The sequence below is a fragment of the Erigeron canadensis genome, chromosome 7, assembly GCF_010389155.1.
Source record: "Erigeron canadensis isolate Cc75 chromosome 7, C_canadensis_v1, whole genome shotgun sequence".
Lineage (NCBI taxonomy): Eukaryota > Viridiplantae > Streptophyta > Magnoliopsida > Asterales > Asteraceae > Erigeron > Erigeron canadensis.
Genome location: NC_057767.1, coordinates 33,671,618 through 33,688,893, shown reverse-complemented (window position 1 = coordinate 33,688,893; position 17,276 = coordinate 33,671,618). Strand labels below are relative to the sequence as shown.

Below are 17,276 nucleotides of genomic sequence, written 5' to 3'. Positions count from 1 at the left end.
AGCGGACACAATTTACACGTTTATTGCCTACCGAGTGTTTCAGCCCGAATGAACTCTTATTAATCCCATAGTATTGGAAAGCCATAACGCTTGAAGACCGAGCTCACTCGTCTTCTGTGGGTTTTCTTTAATTCACCAAAATTTAAATAAATCATACATTGTTATTATAATAATTTGGTACTATGTGTAACAACTTTAAACACATTTCCTTTTAGGTCCATATACACATTAGAGCTCAAGAATAACCATACCTTTTCCCCAATAAAACTCCATATTTATCAGTTGTTCTTTATGAAACCTACCTCTTATAGAAAAAGGTAGCATCAGAAACTTATGTTTTTGGATACAGGTTCTGTTGTGCATAACATTTCATTCTATTACATATATAGATATTAAAAATATAATCTATATATTATACAGCAATAACATGAAAAGAAAACCACAATAAACGAAGACGTTAATAATATGATTACGCAATATCTAATTAACTATCAATTTTTCCATTCAAATTTGGTAACTATGGCTTTATGCTTACATAAAGTCCATTTACATAAGATAATATGACCATATATGAGAACTAAAACCTTTTGGGTCATTGAGTAATACTAAAGAAGGTTGATGTTGATTCACCATATGGTTGTAGTGATAACTCCTCCCCGTATATCATGGGTATGGTTTGAGTAGTAGATGGAATATGTGATGTTTGTATGGTTTCCAACTCTACAACCACTTCTTTCATGGTTGGTATATCTTTTCCATTTATATTCAAGCATTGCATTGCGAGGTTAGCTGTTGAAAGGAGCTTATCCCTACTACCCTCTCTAATCACCAATGCATCAAAAATAGACATAACACGCCCTCTTCCATAGCCAACATAAAGTACATAACCAGACTTCTATGCTCTCCAAATCTAGTTAGCGAAATTGGCTTTTCTCCAGTCAAAAGTTCGACCAAAACAACTCCAAAGCTATAAACATCACTCTTCTCGGTAAATTGGCTTGATCGAAAATATTCAGGATCTAGGTAGCCAAATGTACCTTTGACTAAGGTAGTCAAGTGAGTTTGATCTATTGATATCATCCTTGAAGTTCCAAAATCTGAAACTTTGGCCTTATATTTATCATCCAAAAGTATATTAGTGGTTTTGATGTCCCTATGGTAAATTGGAATGGAAGTTGCTGAATGCAAGTAAGCAAGTGCCCCTGCAACCTCGGCAGCAATTTGTAGTCTCATTTTTAAAGAAATTGGAAACTCAAAAGTCTCTTTGTGAAGACATTCATACAAAGTACCGTTTGGAACGAATTCGGAAACGAGTAGAGGAACTTCTGTCTCTAAGCAACATCCCAAAAGCTTAACCACATTCCTATGATTGACTTGTGATAGAATGACGACCTCATTGATGAACTGTTGTAACTGACTTTCATCAATTATTTTTGATTTCTTTACTGCAACTATCCGTCCATCCACTAACATACCCTTATAAACTGTACCTTGGCCTCCTCGGCCAAGAATTCTACTCTCATTGAAGTTGTCAGTAGCCTTATCTAGCTCACGTGATGTGAAAAGTATAGTTTTATCAACTAAAGAAGGATGGGCTTCTTCTTGTTGTTTTAGAAGCAAACCACCATTGCGTTTGAAAAACCTTTTTCTGCGTCTCTTATCTTTTGTTTTTTTGATTACTTTGTACAATGCATAGCTAAATATGATGAGAAAAACTACACCCATGCTGATGGTAACACCTGAACAAAAGCCAATATAAAATAGAGGATGATAGTATTAACTTTACAGATGTGATAAAATAATTAAATGTTGTGGTATCAATAATAATTCTCATATAAAATGGAATGTTAGAATGAGATATGTCTTAAATTTTGTTTTTGTCATAATACTAGCGATAATCAACAAAAAGTATCATTCTTTAAACGAATTTTCTAATTCTTCAATAAATAGTTAGGGAATGCTTCAATAAACTTTTCTTCGACATCCACTTAAAATTAATTAATCTATATTCCGTTATAATACATATTAACCGGCTAACCTTTTAATCACAAATAATATAAAAAAGCAAAATATCTCTAACTTATTAGTACTCCACCTAACTCCTTAAAAGGTTGTCCCAAAAATATCCTTAATAAATTACTTGTAATATACAAAATATATCCCTTAACTTCTTAAATAACTAAATTACTCCATTTATATCAATTACCTTTATATAATATAATATAATATAATAATTTACACTATTTGCCACCACCAACGCCTCTGCCATCGCCACTGCCACTCGTCACCGCAACCAACAGTCGCTACCGCCTTTGTTGTTGTTTTGCGCGGTTTCCCTCTAGTAGTTTGTAAAGTACTCTCTAACTTTTTTTTACCGTATAAAGTTTGTTCTTTATATGTTTTTCAATTCCATTTCAGTAAATTAGATGCTTAGTTGTCATTTTTAGTGACAAACAAATACGTATAGATACTTGTAGATTGTTGATCTGTCATTTTTTAGTGACGAACAAATACGTATTACATGCTTAGTTGTCATTTTAATACATGGCGTACACGATCGAAAGTTCGTATTGTATATCAGGAGGGCTATAATAAACAATGGCATGTACCTAGATGATGATCTTAGATCATAATACACATGGCATGGTTTTGCCCCACGCACTAAAAGGTAGACCTTAGGTTGAATAAATTAAGAGGGGTGGTTAGGCCGACGACCCACGCCCTAACCGCCTTGAGATAGCCGGCTACACCACTTCAATCAACCTGGTAGCTTGTGTTTTAAGCGACTTGTTTAGCTCGCCCAAGTGTGTTTCTTTCTCCCGAGTATCTCTCTTTCTCTCTCAAATATTAAACCAGTCACTAGCTTTAACCACTTGTTGGATATTCCGTCACTCCACAAACAACTCTACTCCTATCATTTTTCCTAGGCTACCCACGACAACCCTAGATGTCACATAACATCACATGGTGCAAGTAGCCCGGCCAACCCGTGGTAGTACCACTCATCTTAGCCTTAAGATTCATTGACAACGTACATGGCATATATATATATATATATATATATATGTACTTATGGTTTATGACAAGAGGAAGATGAAATAAATATTACTATATATGTACCTAGAATGACACCCGAGGATAACTTTTTGGTTGGTGGATATGCATCATGATAATGAGTACAAGTGAAGTTCAAGCCGTTACTGTAACGACAAGAACCTCCATTTGCCCTGCATCTTGCACATTCTTCCTTAACTAAAATGAACCCACAAAACACAAACTTTCATCATGTTAAAACAAATTCAAAAATACATAATTAATCAATCAAGTACATATATATATATAGAGAGAGATACATATTTTATACATACCAGCGCATCCATCTCTTAAATAAATGTTTCCTTCAATATCCGGGGACTGGTAACACTCGGTTAAATACCCAAAACTACGATTAGCCATAAACTCGTAATAACCGGAATTAGCAAACTCACAACAACTTATTTGTTGGAAGTCAAGGTATGTAAGAGTCCAAGCAAGTGTTACCGGAACAACCCCGTTTAAATGCCTTCCTTCAACATACAAATTTTCATCCACAAAGAAGGCGGATCCACAAGATGAACCTCCTGTGTACGTTGGAATATAAGCATATTAAACATTTAATAATTACGAGTAGTCAATTAATGCAGCAGAAAAATAGATCACATATAACATACAATTAATAAGCATAAAAAATAATAAATAAATGATTGAACCTATATATATACGTGTACCTCCTGTATCCAACCGGGCCGTGAGCTCCACAGTGTATGACGTCAGATAGTAGTAGTTAGGAATCGTTGTTTCGCAACAAGTGATACCAAGGCAATTGATTTTATCTCTCGCATCACTATCATTTCGACCGCAAATTGTGGAGCAACCACTGAGGGCTTTCCCTTTGTGTGAAATGACAACATTGCCACAGCCCTCAAGCACTAGTTTGTTCCGTGATTGGGTATACCGGAAGGGGCTCCGATCGTCAAGATCCACACTCTTTATCTCATGTAGACTAGTGCTATTGACAAGGTATTGGCAATTAGAGATAGATGTTGGCGTGTTAACCGTGACTGTCCTATTTACCAAATCGATACTCACGACTTCAAGGCTGTGTAATGCGGCTGATAGATGTGGGGTCGAAGAGTTAACGCAATCGATAGCGTACCATTCGTTGAGAGCACAGTTTGCACCGATGCCGAATGGGAATGGGATGCTCACATTCCCACACTGATCACTGCAACCTGGCCTGGCGATGTGCGGTGCACTTTTTGCAGTTGGTGTAATTATTAGTACTATTAACGAAAGGATGATGATGATAAGCAAATCGTAATTTGCTTTAAATAAGCTAAACATTTTTGTTAACAAATAAATGTACCAACTACTACAATACTAGCTACTACCAGAATTAATTAAATGGAAGGAGACGGGTGGTTTTTTTGTTTAGAAAAATGAAATAATGATGTTGAGAAATGGAATATATTTATGTGTGATGATAATAATTGTGGCCGGATGTTTATTTGTACGTAGATGTCGATCGGTAGTATTATTGAAGGAGGAATGTGCTCATGAGATTAACCAGGAGACCCAGAGTCGTCGTCTATGGCATGCATGATCAATCCAATTTTGGAATTACGTGGCTTTTTCAACTATATATTATCGGATTACGATTATTATTGCTAGGAATTAATATTTTGTTTATTATTTTTCAACAAATCTTTGCTTCATTTTTTCATAGGTGTCATTTTAGTATTTTACACTTGGACTTACGAGACTATTTACAAGTAACTTAATTTCATATATTGTTTTTTAAATTTTTTTTCTAAATTATAGGCCTATTGTTATAAAGCTTTTTAATTAAATGTATAATCGTAAACAAGTTCTAGAAAGTTTTTTTTAGGATCAGCATGCATAATTATTACTTAGAGACAACTAGTAAATTTGTCCTCGCGTTGCCTCGGGACATGGTTTTCAGACGATAAAGTGTTGGATATAAATATGATAAAGTCATCAACAAACATAACTTATAATCATTGCTATATATATAAATACAGAAAATTAAACATATAAAAACTATATGAATAGTAAGATTTATTAAAGAAAAACACACACACACACAGAATTTATATGTTAATGCAAATAATGACAATATGATGACGGTGATGTAATAAAGTGTTTTACTTTAAATGTTAAACTAATGTAAAGCGTAACAATGATTTAAATTATTATATATTAAATACCATTATATATAGCGGAACGAAAAAAGAAATCATCAAAAGCAAATGTTTAAAGGTAAAATCGCAAATGTGTAAAAGTTGATTGATAGAAATATGAGAACCCAAAAGTTTTGTGTCAAAAGTTTGAAAATGAAAACTTTGATATGAGGCAAAAGTTTGAGATAAAACTTTAGGGGTGCAAATGAAAAGAGACCAAAGTTATGTTAAATCCTTAAAATTGAAAATATTAAAAGTTTAAGGTGTAAAATAAAAGTTGGTAAAAGTTAAAAAGGGGTTGTACTTTAAGCTTAAAATTTGTACATTGTAAGTAAGTAAGTAACTGCTCAATGCCGCCTTTCGCGGGTTTTGAGCCCCAATACCTCGACGGTGTATGAGGGAGGTTAAGATGTAGGCAGACCTTACCTCTACCTAAGTAGAGAGGCTGCTTCCAGTTTCTACCTAAATGGTAGAAAAGACCCTCCAACCTTTGCATGGGATGATGATCGAACCCATGACCTCTGTCTCCAGAGGCAAGAGTGTTTACCACTGATCCAACCATATTGCAAGTTGGTTTTTAGAATGTATATAATTCGAACATCATATTAGAAAAAACCCGATACTTTCCAAATTTCAAAAGTTTGTGCGGGGAACTCGAGTCGATCCCACCTACTGTTCACAAAAAGGTGGCAACGTTCGTAAAATAGTGTAGAACTCAAGAGGCATGGTACAACACGAATTTGGGAAATAACCCGAGTCATCAAAATTCCACAGTCATCAGAATCCCACTAACCGAATTCAGTAAGCTAATAAATACTCCCTCCGTCTCACATTAAATGTCCTATTTTGACTTTTTGAGTCTTTTTCTTTCGATTTTTACCGTAAATATTTTTGTTTATGTTATATAAGACTTGATCTAACATATATGAATTGATTGAGTTTTAAATGTACTTTTCATTGACATAACTTTCATCAACTAATATGTAACATATATAAACAAAGATATTTACGGTCAAAGTCAAAAGAAAAAAAGACTTGACCAATCAAAATAAGACAATTAAAAATGAGACGGACATAGTACTATTTTTACAAACCAAAATCTTGACTACATCTTATAAAAAGGTAAAAGAAGGAATCATGTTTCCAAAACCACATTAGATCCTTATCATAACTCCGTAAGGTTTTTGATACATCTTTATCTTTATATATATATATTAAAAGCCAATTGATCAAACTTCAATTGACCAATCAGAACTCTCAATTTTAGTAATTTTTCAAATTAAACATGTGACTTAATTCATTTAATTTAAATTTGTCGACTTAATTCAATCAATCCAATTAATCCATCCGTACAACTTATCTTTATATATAATAAAAAATGATTGTTTTTTAAATTGTTTTTAGAAACAATCTTCAAACCGAGTTATAATATATCAATAACAAAAACTATATACATATTTTTAGATTTTTATTACTTCTAAAATTTTATTAAAAATGCCCGGGTTGAATATATAATTAGAATTTTCTTATTCAAGTCTTATTTTATTAGAAAACAAAATAAATACTTTTTTATATAATATCATAAACATAAATGTTTTTTTATGTTTTATTAATGCAATAGATAGTAATATATATAATTATTGTGTTAAGCAATTTAATATCTTCAAACCGAGTTATAATATATCAATAACAAAAACTATATACATTTTTTTAGATTTTTATTGCTTTTAAAATTTTATTAAGTATCCCCGGATTGAATATATAATTAGAATTTTCTTATTCAAGTCTTATGATATTTCATCTCCCGATTCCAGTTATAAAGTTTTGACAACCATTCACTTTTCTTTTTAAAATGAAGATCCAATTTTTATGTATTTAAATCACATCAGCATTCATATATGCTCCAAATGAACGCAAAGGTCCTTTTACTATGTAACCGAACTTGCAAAACAAGTCGTTAATCACAAAACCGTAACAAGAAAAAAAGTATATTAAGACAAATTGCATTTTGGGCGGATTTACCCTTATTGATCGTCATGTCTTCGGGCGGATTAGTAGGGGGTTTTCCCCCCATCAGGTATTTGAAATAGGCATTTCTACTTCGAGGGAGCTCTCTAGCACGGACCCGGTTAAGACAACGTATGCTAAACCTTCCGCGCGAAGTTCTCTAACACGAAGTTCTCAAGCGAAATTCACCTTTAAAAAAAAAAAGACAAATTGCAACTAGCTCGTGTTAAAAGCATGCCACATCTAGCTTTTACTTCCCAATCATGAAACTTATAGACTATATCATTTAAAATCTTGACATGCCGGTAAGTTATTTTTTAACTTTACTAGTTTTGTACCCGCGCAATGCAGCGGGGCATAGAAAAAAAACGATTGTTAAGTACCGGTACCGTGTTATTATATGAATGTATGATTCAACTAAAGAGTTTCTAAGTCCGACTGAAAGTGCAAACGGACGTTGTTGTTTTAGAGTGAGCGTTTTTTATGCTGATTGATTATTAAATTCGGTAACGCATGTGTGTTTTTTTGGTATACTATGTGAGCAACTTCAGGTCAGGGAAGGGACACGCGTAAGGGTTTTTTTTAAGGGTATTCTTGGAATTTCAAGGATAAAATGTTTGACGGTAGTATGAATTAAAAGGGTAAAATAGAGATTTTAAAGGTAGAGTATTAAATTTTGGAGGTGTAGTTTGTTTATATAGATAGTATAGATCTAGAAGAAGAGTAAGCATTTAAGCATTCAAGCATAATGGATAAAGATATTGAAGTAACTAAAAACAGATAAACTCACGAAAGAATGTTATCAATATCGTTAATCTTTTTTAGTATTCTTTTTAGATTAAAATTTTTATATCTCACGTAAAACTTTAATTTTGTTTTAATTCTAAATTGTAAAGGTGTAATGTAGTTCTTTTAAAAATTTATGTTGTATAATAATTCTATTATGGATATTATAAATAATATTAATGAACAAAAAAAGAAGGATGTTATTAATTTGTTACTTGAAAATAATAAATAACTAGATTATTTTCCCGCGTAATACGCGAGATAAACATATTAAATTTTTATAATAATATAATTAATAGTTATTGGTAAGACATTACTATTAAAATATTTTGTATCGAAGATTGTTAGTACAATATGTATAAAATAAAATATCTTTATGTAATCTCTATTATAAATAAAAGAGGATTGCTTACAAAATGTATTTTTAGAAAAAAGTTTGATGTGGCAAACTATAATTTGTCTATACACCTTATTTTTTAAAAAGATGATGTCATATAAAAAAAGTATTTCTTTTTAATTTAACAAAATGTTTTTAGTTTCCCTTCTTTCCTTTTCAGTTTTACTATTCAATTTTTATTTATTAATTTTTCCTACTTATTTTGGACTCGCATCATCTCAATTCGCAAGTATGTTCTTTGTTATATTTGCACATTGCATCTTAACATTGACGACTCTCTGTTTTTTTGAAAAACACTTTTATATGTGTATTTATTCAAGTTCCCAAAAGTTTCAAATATACAATATGTACAACATCTATATATACCTAATACAAATATTTGTGTTTTGTATTTATAATAAATTTATGTTTTAAACTGCCCGGATTGAATCCGAACTGATTAACTAGTAAGTGTTATATAAAGATTATAATACTAGATTCAATAAATGATTATTCTACATTAACGATATCAATAACTATATCTATTTACATATATTATTTTTATCTTTATATTTATCTTTATATATATTAAAAGCCAACTAACCTAACTTCAATTAAGCAATCATAACTCTTAATTTCTCTAATTTAAGATATAACTAAATTATATTATTTTTAAAAAAAGTCAAACAATATTTAATTAAATATAAATATAAACCTTTATATTTATCTCTTTTGCAACTCTCGGTCGAATTCCAGTTTGATATTTATAAACGATGTTGATTGGGGCTACAACAAACAAATAAAAACAAAACAATTCTTTGCGTAGCTTTTATCCCATTCGAACAACAAGAAACCGAGGTTTTGAGTCGGATATGCTACAAACATAGCATAATAGAAGCAATTCTTCAAACGGCTAACAGATTACACCATCAAAATTTGACATGACATTAATAACAATTTTATTTTAATAACATATATTTTTTCTTAATTTTTACATCTTAGTTTACGAGGTTTTTTAGATTACATTAATTTAAATTTATTGAGTATGTCGCAAGTAACTCGTATATTTGAAACGGGATACTAAAAATAATTAATTTACATTTTTTTGTTTATTTTCATCACCAATTTACATTTTCACCTAATTTAAAAATAATTAATTTACATTTTTTAGATAAAAAGTAAAACTTTAAAAATATCGGTTACATGACATTAATAACATTTTTATTTTAATAACATATACTTAAAATATTAGTTTAGCGATTTATTTTTTCTTAATTTTTACATCTTAGTTTATGAGGTTTTTTAGATTACATTAATTTAAATTTATTGAGTATGTCACAAGTAACTCGTATATTTAAAACGGGATACTAAAAATTATTAATTTACATTTTTTTTTATTTTCATCACCAATTTATATTTTCACCTAATTTAAAAATAATTAATTTATATTTTTTAGATAAAAAGTAAAACTTTAAAAATATCGGTTACTTGATTGAGTTGAGCCATTATGGTCTTAGCCCACTAGTGGTCATAAAGTTTTCCACTAAGTAAGTTCAAATTCTGTTAAACGTAAATTTAATGTATGGCTTTTATAAATGCTATGCCACTAAAACTAGGAGAGCAGACCCCATAGGGGCATAGGGCATAGCAAGTAAATCGAACTTGAGGTTAGTGTGTCAAAATCGAGGGTGTTAGCCAATTATATATTCACCTTAAAAGGAAAGTTCATTGCGTTGAGTAATTTTTGTGCAAACTGGATTCAAAAGTCAAACATTGAATTAAAATTAGGAAGTTGAGAGAAAGTGATGGCAAGTCGACGTAGCTAGACCGCCAAGTTTGTATGTAGCTAGAGAATTTCGTTAACCACTGATTCTTTAATTCATCTATGCTATCATTACTACCAATCATCATCAATGCATAAATTTTTGGTGGCATATGTATTGTCAGCATCATGTTGACTTGTGGTGATTATATTAATGAATATTTGATTGGTTGAAAAAAAAAATTAATGCTTTTATTTAATTCTCTTACTAAAATAGTCTAAAAATCCTTTTAACTATTAGATTATGACATGTGGAAAATATCATATAACAAGATTAGGAAAGAAAATTAGTGGATACCACATATCACCTTCTTAGAGTGTTAGGAGAATTTTTTGACTATTTTGTTAAAAGAATAAATCATTTTCCTTATTTAATTAAGCCAATAAGTTTAGACTAAGAGGAATTGAACATTATGGGAATACCCCTTAACCTATCAAATATTGACATGTGTCACTTAATCATTGAGAGAGGCATTCCCCCATTCCCTTGGAGTGGGGAAAGCCCTAAGGAGGTGTTTGGTAGGAAGAAATCATAGAGAATGAAAATGTAATAGAGAATGGAAATAGTGAGAAAGAGAATGGGTATTTGAAAAGAGAATGAATTTCGTTGTTTGGTACTCACTGAGAATGAATATATAAAAATAAAATAAGATTTTAAATAATAATACATTTATTACATATAACATTTTAAAAAAAAAAAATTCATTCTCACCCATTCTCTACAATTTGTAGAGAATGGAGAGAATGAAATCGATTCCCCTTTCTCCATTGCAAACAAACAAGAGAAGTCTTTCCCATTCCCTTTCTCCCATTTTCATTCCATCATATCAAACACCCAGCATCTCCAATGGAACTTGATCAAAAGCTTTTTTTGAAGGAAAAAAGTCTTTCAAAAGCTTGATACCATTGGGTACAAAAGTTTTTTTTTTGTCAAAAGCTTGATATTGATCAAGCTATTGAGCAAAAGCTTTTTTTCAAATCAAGGTTATTTAATCAAAAAAAGCTTTAGAAAAAGCTATCATTGGAGTAAATGGTTTTTTATAAAGCTTGAAGTTAATGGATTGATGAAGTGACAACAAAAAAAAGCTATTAAAAGTTTTTTATCATTGGAGATACTCTTAGGAGCTTTCCTTTTATTTTATTTTAATGTGAATTGGAAAAAATAATAATTTACTATGTTGTTTCCATGCACCAAAGTACATATACTCACAAAATTATATAAGCTATAAAGGGTAAAAAGTAATGTACCTGAACTATTCACCATATTGCACAAATCATACCCAGGGTTTATTAATTACGCTCGTTATACCCAAACTTACCATTTTTCCACATCGACCATACCTGGACCAACGTCCGTTAGTTGTACAGTTAAGTGCCCCCCCATATATAGGTATGAAAACTGTAATTTTCATTATACTTCGGATACCATTTTTGTAATTTTTCTTTATTATTAATATTTTAGTTTATAAAACTATATGTTATCAATTAGTATTATTTAATAAAAATTAATATTATTAATGACTATTATCAAGTAATATATTATAATTTTACAAAATAAATATTTATTTTTTAAAAACTATTTACTTTTATTTTATGAAATAACTTGTTTTTTATGAAAGACTATGTTTATTCTATATAAATTTCTAATTTTTGTAAAAATTGTATTTTATTGAAAACAATATAATATATTGAATTAGTAACGTGTGTATTGTGTTAGTATTACTCCGAGGCTTAATATTATGTATTGTGTTAGTATTAAGTGCATTTATTAGTAACTCGTTAATGCTAAGTGTGTTTATTAGTAACGTGTTCGTATTATGTAGTAATGTTTTTAGTTTACTGTATTGTATGTTATTTATTAATGAAATGTTTAAGTGTGTTTTTTTATTAAATTATTGAACTTGTATAAGTTAGAGGGTTAAAAGTGTCTAATTAAATAGATGGTAGAATATTGGGTTGAAAATGTAAAGTTAAATAAATAGTGCGTCCTAGATTAGTTCTGACATTGTGGGTGTTTTGGAAGATTAGTTCTTGGTTAGTCCTTAGATGATGTGGTTAGATGATGTGGAGCTAAAACTTGGAGAATGAATGAATACACAGCCAGTATAAAATTGTTTTAAGTATTTAATTTTTAAAATGTTTTGATAATACGTTCAATTTTAATTTTAATTACATCTTCAAAGATTTATTTTATTAATCACGATTACTCATATTATTGAAGTTCAATAAACATGCCAATGGATATAATACCAATAAATGCACAAAACTACCATTGATAACAACCCCAGCCATTATGTGAGTCAGTCCTGCATTCTTTGTGAGAGCTCAGATGAGAACATCAACTTTACCCAATGTTTCCGAAACAATCTAAGCAACACCTGCATATTTAGAGAACATTCAGATAACCAATATCGTAACCAAAAATATAGAACGAAAAACAAGATAACATTGAATGTACAGAGTTAGTTTATCAGGAAGAGAATAGTGAAAAGATAATAAACTAAAATCTAGATCATCAAGCGATGTAAATAATGAGTAGGACAAGATATGAAAAAGTAGAAAACATTTATGAGCAAACACAACTACTATAATTAAATTCTGTATCGATCGACTGTTTCAACTCAAATGAAATGGAAATCCCATGGAACTGGAATAGACTGTTTCACCCCAAATGAAATGGAAATCCCATGGAACTGGAATGCCTTAACAGCTAAAGCCTGATCGAGGTTGATAGAAAGTCGATTAGCATTTTCAAAGCTGTTCATTGCACGATGGCTCAACTAATTTGGACTAGTGGTCTACTTGATAAAACTGTTCTGTGTAGTATCTTGTAAATATATAAGAATTTTAATCGGCATATAACGTTAGTATCTACTACAAGTGTAAGAAGAGTGTTTCAGCCCGGAAGACTTAGTACTACTACTTCCATGCTATTTACAAGTCCAGAACAGTAAAAAACTTAGTATAAGTCCATCAACATTCAAAAGATAGTATTAGCATTTTGGGTAGATCGATCAGGCTTCAGAGTGAATTACGAAAAATCGTCCCGTGCAAACATACGCTTCAGAGACGATTCAAAAAAAAAAGTCGAAGAGAATAAGAACAATTTGTGTAACTTACTCCAAACTTTACGTACAGCCAACTGCGATTTACAAACTTACGTCGTACCCACAATGAAAAATTCAAGTCATATTGACTCGATCAAGTATCCGTTATGGAAGCAGTCCCGATTCTCTTGTATACTTAGGGGCTTCTTACCAAGAGGCCCATTTACAAAGAGCTGTGAAAAACATTTAAACCTTATATTAAGTGTGAAACAATCTAATATGGAGGTAATAAACACATGTATCATAACATCACATCTAAAATGTAGCCAAACGAAAAAGTACAAACCATATAGAACTACTAAATGATCCAGATAAAATTGTTGAATTAGCATAGATTTAATTCACATCAAAAGATGATGAATAATCAGCATAAACTGGTAGTACAAGGTACAAAGTTGAAGTGTAGAAAAATACCTATTTTTAAAACCTTGTAATATGGCACTGAATGTTGATTAAAAAAATATACGTACGTACTAACCAATTCTAATTTTATTAAGTGCTACCTGATAAATGTTAAAGTATATAATAATATATATAAACCGAGATATTTATAAAACACATACACACACAAGAAATCATGTATATAAAATGTAAAATGATTCGTATACCTTCGATTGTAGAAAGGAAATAATGAAAGCGAGATACAAGTGGCCAGCCGCACAGTCATCTACGCCGCAATGACCGAAAATGAGGGATTCGGGAATGGGGTTTTTGGCCACCAGACCGGAAATGTTGTTATGTCAAATTGTGTAAGCTAAGCTGAGAATGTAGGTGTATTTGGGGCTCAAATGTAGTTTGATGATTGGCCCAATGTTTCTTTATTTTATATGTGGAACAGTGGAAATGGAACAGTAAAAATTTCTTAAAGTGGCCCAAATGTTTGAAATAATGAATACGCTATATTAGCTTTATATTTTGTAGTGCTCGTTTTGTAATTAAGTAATTATGTTGTCCTTTGAGTCTATTATGTTTTAGATAAGGGTTTATCATGTAATTAGACATGTACTTGTTTATAATTATCCAAGGGGTTTAATAGCAATTTATGTGGCTATATAAACCTCCACATGTAATGAAAAGAAAACCTTTTGACCAATTTAATCTTTGATAGTTATAATACCTACATTCTCCATAAATACCTACTTTCCCATTTCATATAAAGGTTCAATTCACATTTTAGCATAGTTTTCATTTGGTATCAGAGCAAAATCACAACGTGTGAGAGATCCATTGCTTGATTTTGTTCTTTCTTGTGCTAACTTGTGTTTTTACTTCCATACCGAAATCTTCAATCTTTTTCCCTTTACCTTGTTAAAGTAATCAAATTTCTTGTGTCAATTCACTTCTTATCATCCCAAGATATCACCCATAAAGTATCTTTTCCTATCTCTAAACACAATGCCTTGAAATCAAAAATTAAGGTTTCTGATTCAAAAACCAGGATTCATTCACGGTTTTTCTTCTCTGTACTATTACCGGGTTTATGTCTGTTTTGGACATACTAAAACCGGGTTTCTATACCGGTTTTTCTTTTCTCAAGAACTTTTAATTTCATTAAGAATACACGGTTTGCTCCAAAACCGGTATTTGTCCTTTCATTTACAAGTTATTAAAACTCTAATTAATCTTGATTTAATTTCTCAAAAACCGGTTTTCTGTTACTCTTAGAATACCGGTATCAGTACTTGATTCATTATTTGAATGCTATAATACCTGGTTTACCCCAAAACCGGTATTTGTTCCTCTAATAGTTAAATATTCAAGCTTTTACTATCTTCAATTTTTCTGAAGAAAACCGGTATTTGTTCTCTTATCATTGATTACCGGTTTTATTCAAGGACTGTTGGCTTAAGTTGTATTTTCCATGTATTAATACCGGGTTTACACCAAAACCGGTATTTGTTCCTTCATTAATCATTTTCCTTAAATCAAAACCTCTGTTCAATTTCTTTCTTAAAAACCGGTATTCCTACTATCGAATACCGGTATTTGTTCTTCCTTTCTGAAAAACCGGTTTCTGTTGTGTTTTGCTGAGTGATTGTATGTTGTAATACCTGGTTTATACCAAAACCGGTATTTGTGCTCTTTCAATTTTCAGCTTGATTACCAGTTCCTTACACTGTATCATGGCTTCACAAGATTCTTTGATAATTGGTTCTGAAACTCGCCCACCTGTCCTCTATCGTGACTGCTATCCTCAATGGAGGAATCGTTTTCTGAACTAGGTTGCTAAACAACCTAATGGGGCAGATGTAAAGACATCTCTCAAAGAAGGACGGGCTGTTTACAGTATCCCAGTAACTAAAGAACTTTTACCACCCGAGAGTTGGAATACCTCTCAGAGAAACCGATCCCAAGCAAATGATCTTGCTGTTACATATCTTTACTTTGCTCTTCCTAATGAGATATATCGAAACGTTGACTCATACACCACTGGAAAAGAAATTTGGGATGAACTTGAAAAACAGTTTCAAGGTTCAGAAATCTCAACAACCATTCGACTATCTTTTGTAATTGATCAATATGAGACCTTCAAACAGGAGAAAGGAGAACCATTATTGAAGACATATGATCGTTTCTGCAATGTGATCAATGACTTAAGAAAAGAAAAGGTGAACAAAACAGAGATTGAGCTCAATGTGAAGTTTCTCCGATGCTTGGAAGAAGTCTGGGAACCTTATGGCACACAGATAAACGTCCAACCAGATTTCAATAAGCTTAACATTCACAATCTCTATGAGAAGTTGAGACTGAATGAAAAAGCTGTTCTGAAACAACAAGCAAAATGTCAAGAAAGTTCTTCCTCTGATCCTCTTGCTCTTGTGGCCAACAGAATGTCCCATCTCGCTATGAACTCCAATGATGACAACACTTTTTCTGATCTTGGTGATAATGATCTCATTGAATCTGACATGGATGATAAAGAAAAGGAGATGTGCAGGGATCTTGCATACTTTACTCGATCCTTCAAGAAAAAGTATATGACAAAAAGACCGACCAACAATCAGCTTCGAACATCTTCTGTTTCATCGTATGTCAAGAACAACCAAGCTCCCAAATTTGATCAGTATCCGAGAAGCACAACTGGTGATAAGAAGTTTGAATCTCCAAGGTCACTCGAGAAGAAAGTTGCTGAACGAAAACCTGAAGAAAGGAAATGCTACAATTGTGGTCAAACTGGTCATTTAGCAATCAATTGTTCCAGGCCTCGTCAGAAGAACTCCACATACTATCAAAACAAACTCATGTTAGTGAAGCAACAAGAAAGTGGAGTTGCTCTTCTTGCTGAAGGTGACAAATGGCTACACCTCTCTGATGAAGAAACTGAAGAACTTGCTGCTAATGTGTGCTTCATGACTAAGATCAAGCGTTCCAATGAGCTGATTGATGAAGGAAACAAATCTGAAACTGATGATGATGAGGTATGCGAATTTCCGAAACTTGCTTTGGATCAATTATTGCATGAATGTGAACAAACTGCTCTCACTAACACATCTTTAAAAGAAGAAGTAGCAAACTTAACCAATGATTTACGAGAAAAAGAAACCTCTTTAACTGATTTACAAAACAAATTTCAAATCCTACAAAAGGACTTTAAAGATCTTTCAACCAGTAATGCATCGGTTTCTTTTACTACTTCTTCTGAATTACATCTTGCTAATCAAGAACTTGAGCTCAAAGTATTTGAACTAAACAAAACCATCAAAGAATTAAAAAATGCTCAGTCAAATGAAATGTTTAGAGCAAATGCTTTGGCTGAAGATCTTGAAACCCTCCAGTCTAAGTTCAACATTTCCAACCCTTCTGTGAAAGAATTACAAAATCAAATCTCTGATTTAAATCATGCTTGTTGCATCAAGGAGTCTAAGAACCAAAAACTAGAAAATAAAATTGATGAACTTACTGATGAAATCAAGTTTTATAAAGTTAAGGTTTATAGA

The 17,276-nt window shown here is 31.5% G+C and overlaps 1 long non-coding RNA gene and 1 pseudogene across 1 annotated transcript; both read right to left on the bottom strand.

Moving 5' to 3' along the window:
• Positions 1–433: 433 nt before the first annotated feature.
• LOC122609561 lies at positions 434–4,423 on the bottom strand (annotated as a pseudogene).
• Positions 4,424–12,429: 8,006 nt separating this feature from the next.
• Positions 12,430–14,114, bottom strand: LOC122609564. Its single transcript, XR_006325335.1, has 3 exons — positions 13,947–14,114; positions 13,352–13,511; positions 12,430–12,609 (listed from the first exon to the last, which is right to left on the bottom strand). It is a non-coding gene; the product is annotated as an uncharacterized LOC122609564 (long non-coding RNA).
• Positions 14,115–17,276: the final 3,162 nt, after the last annotated feature.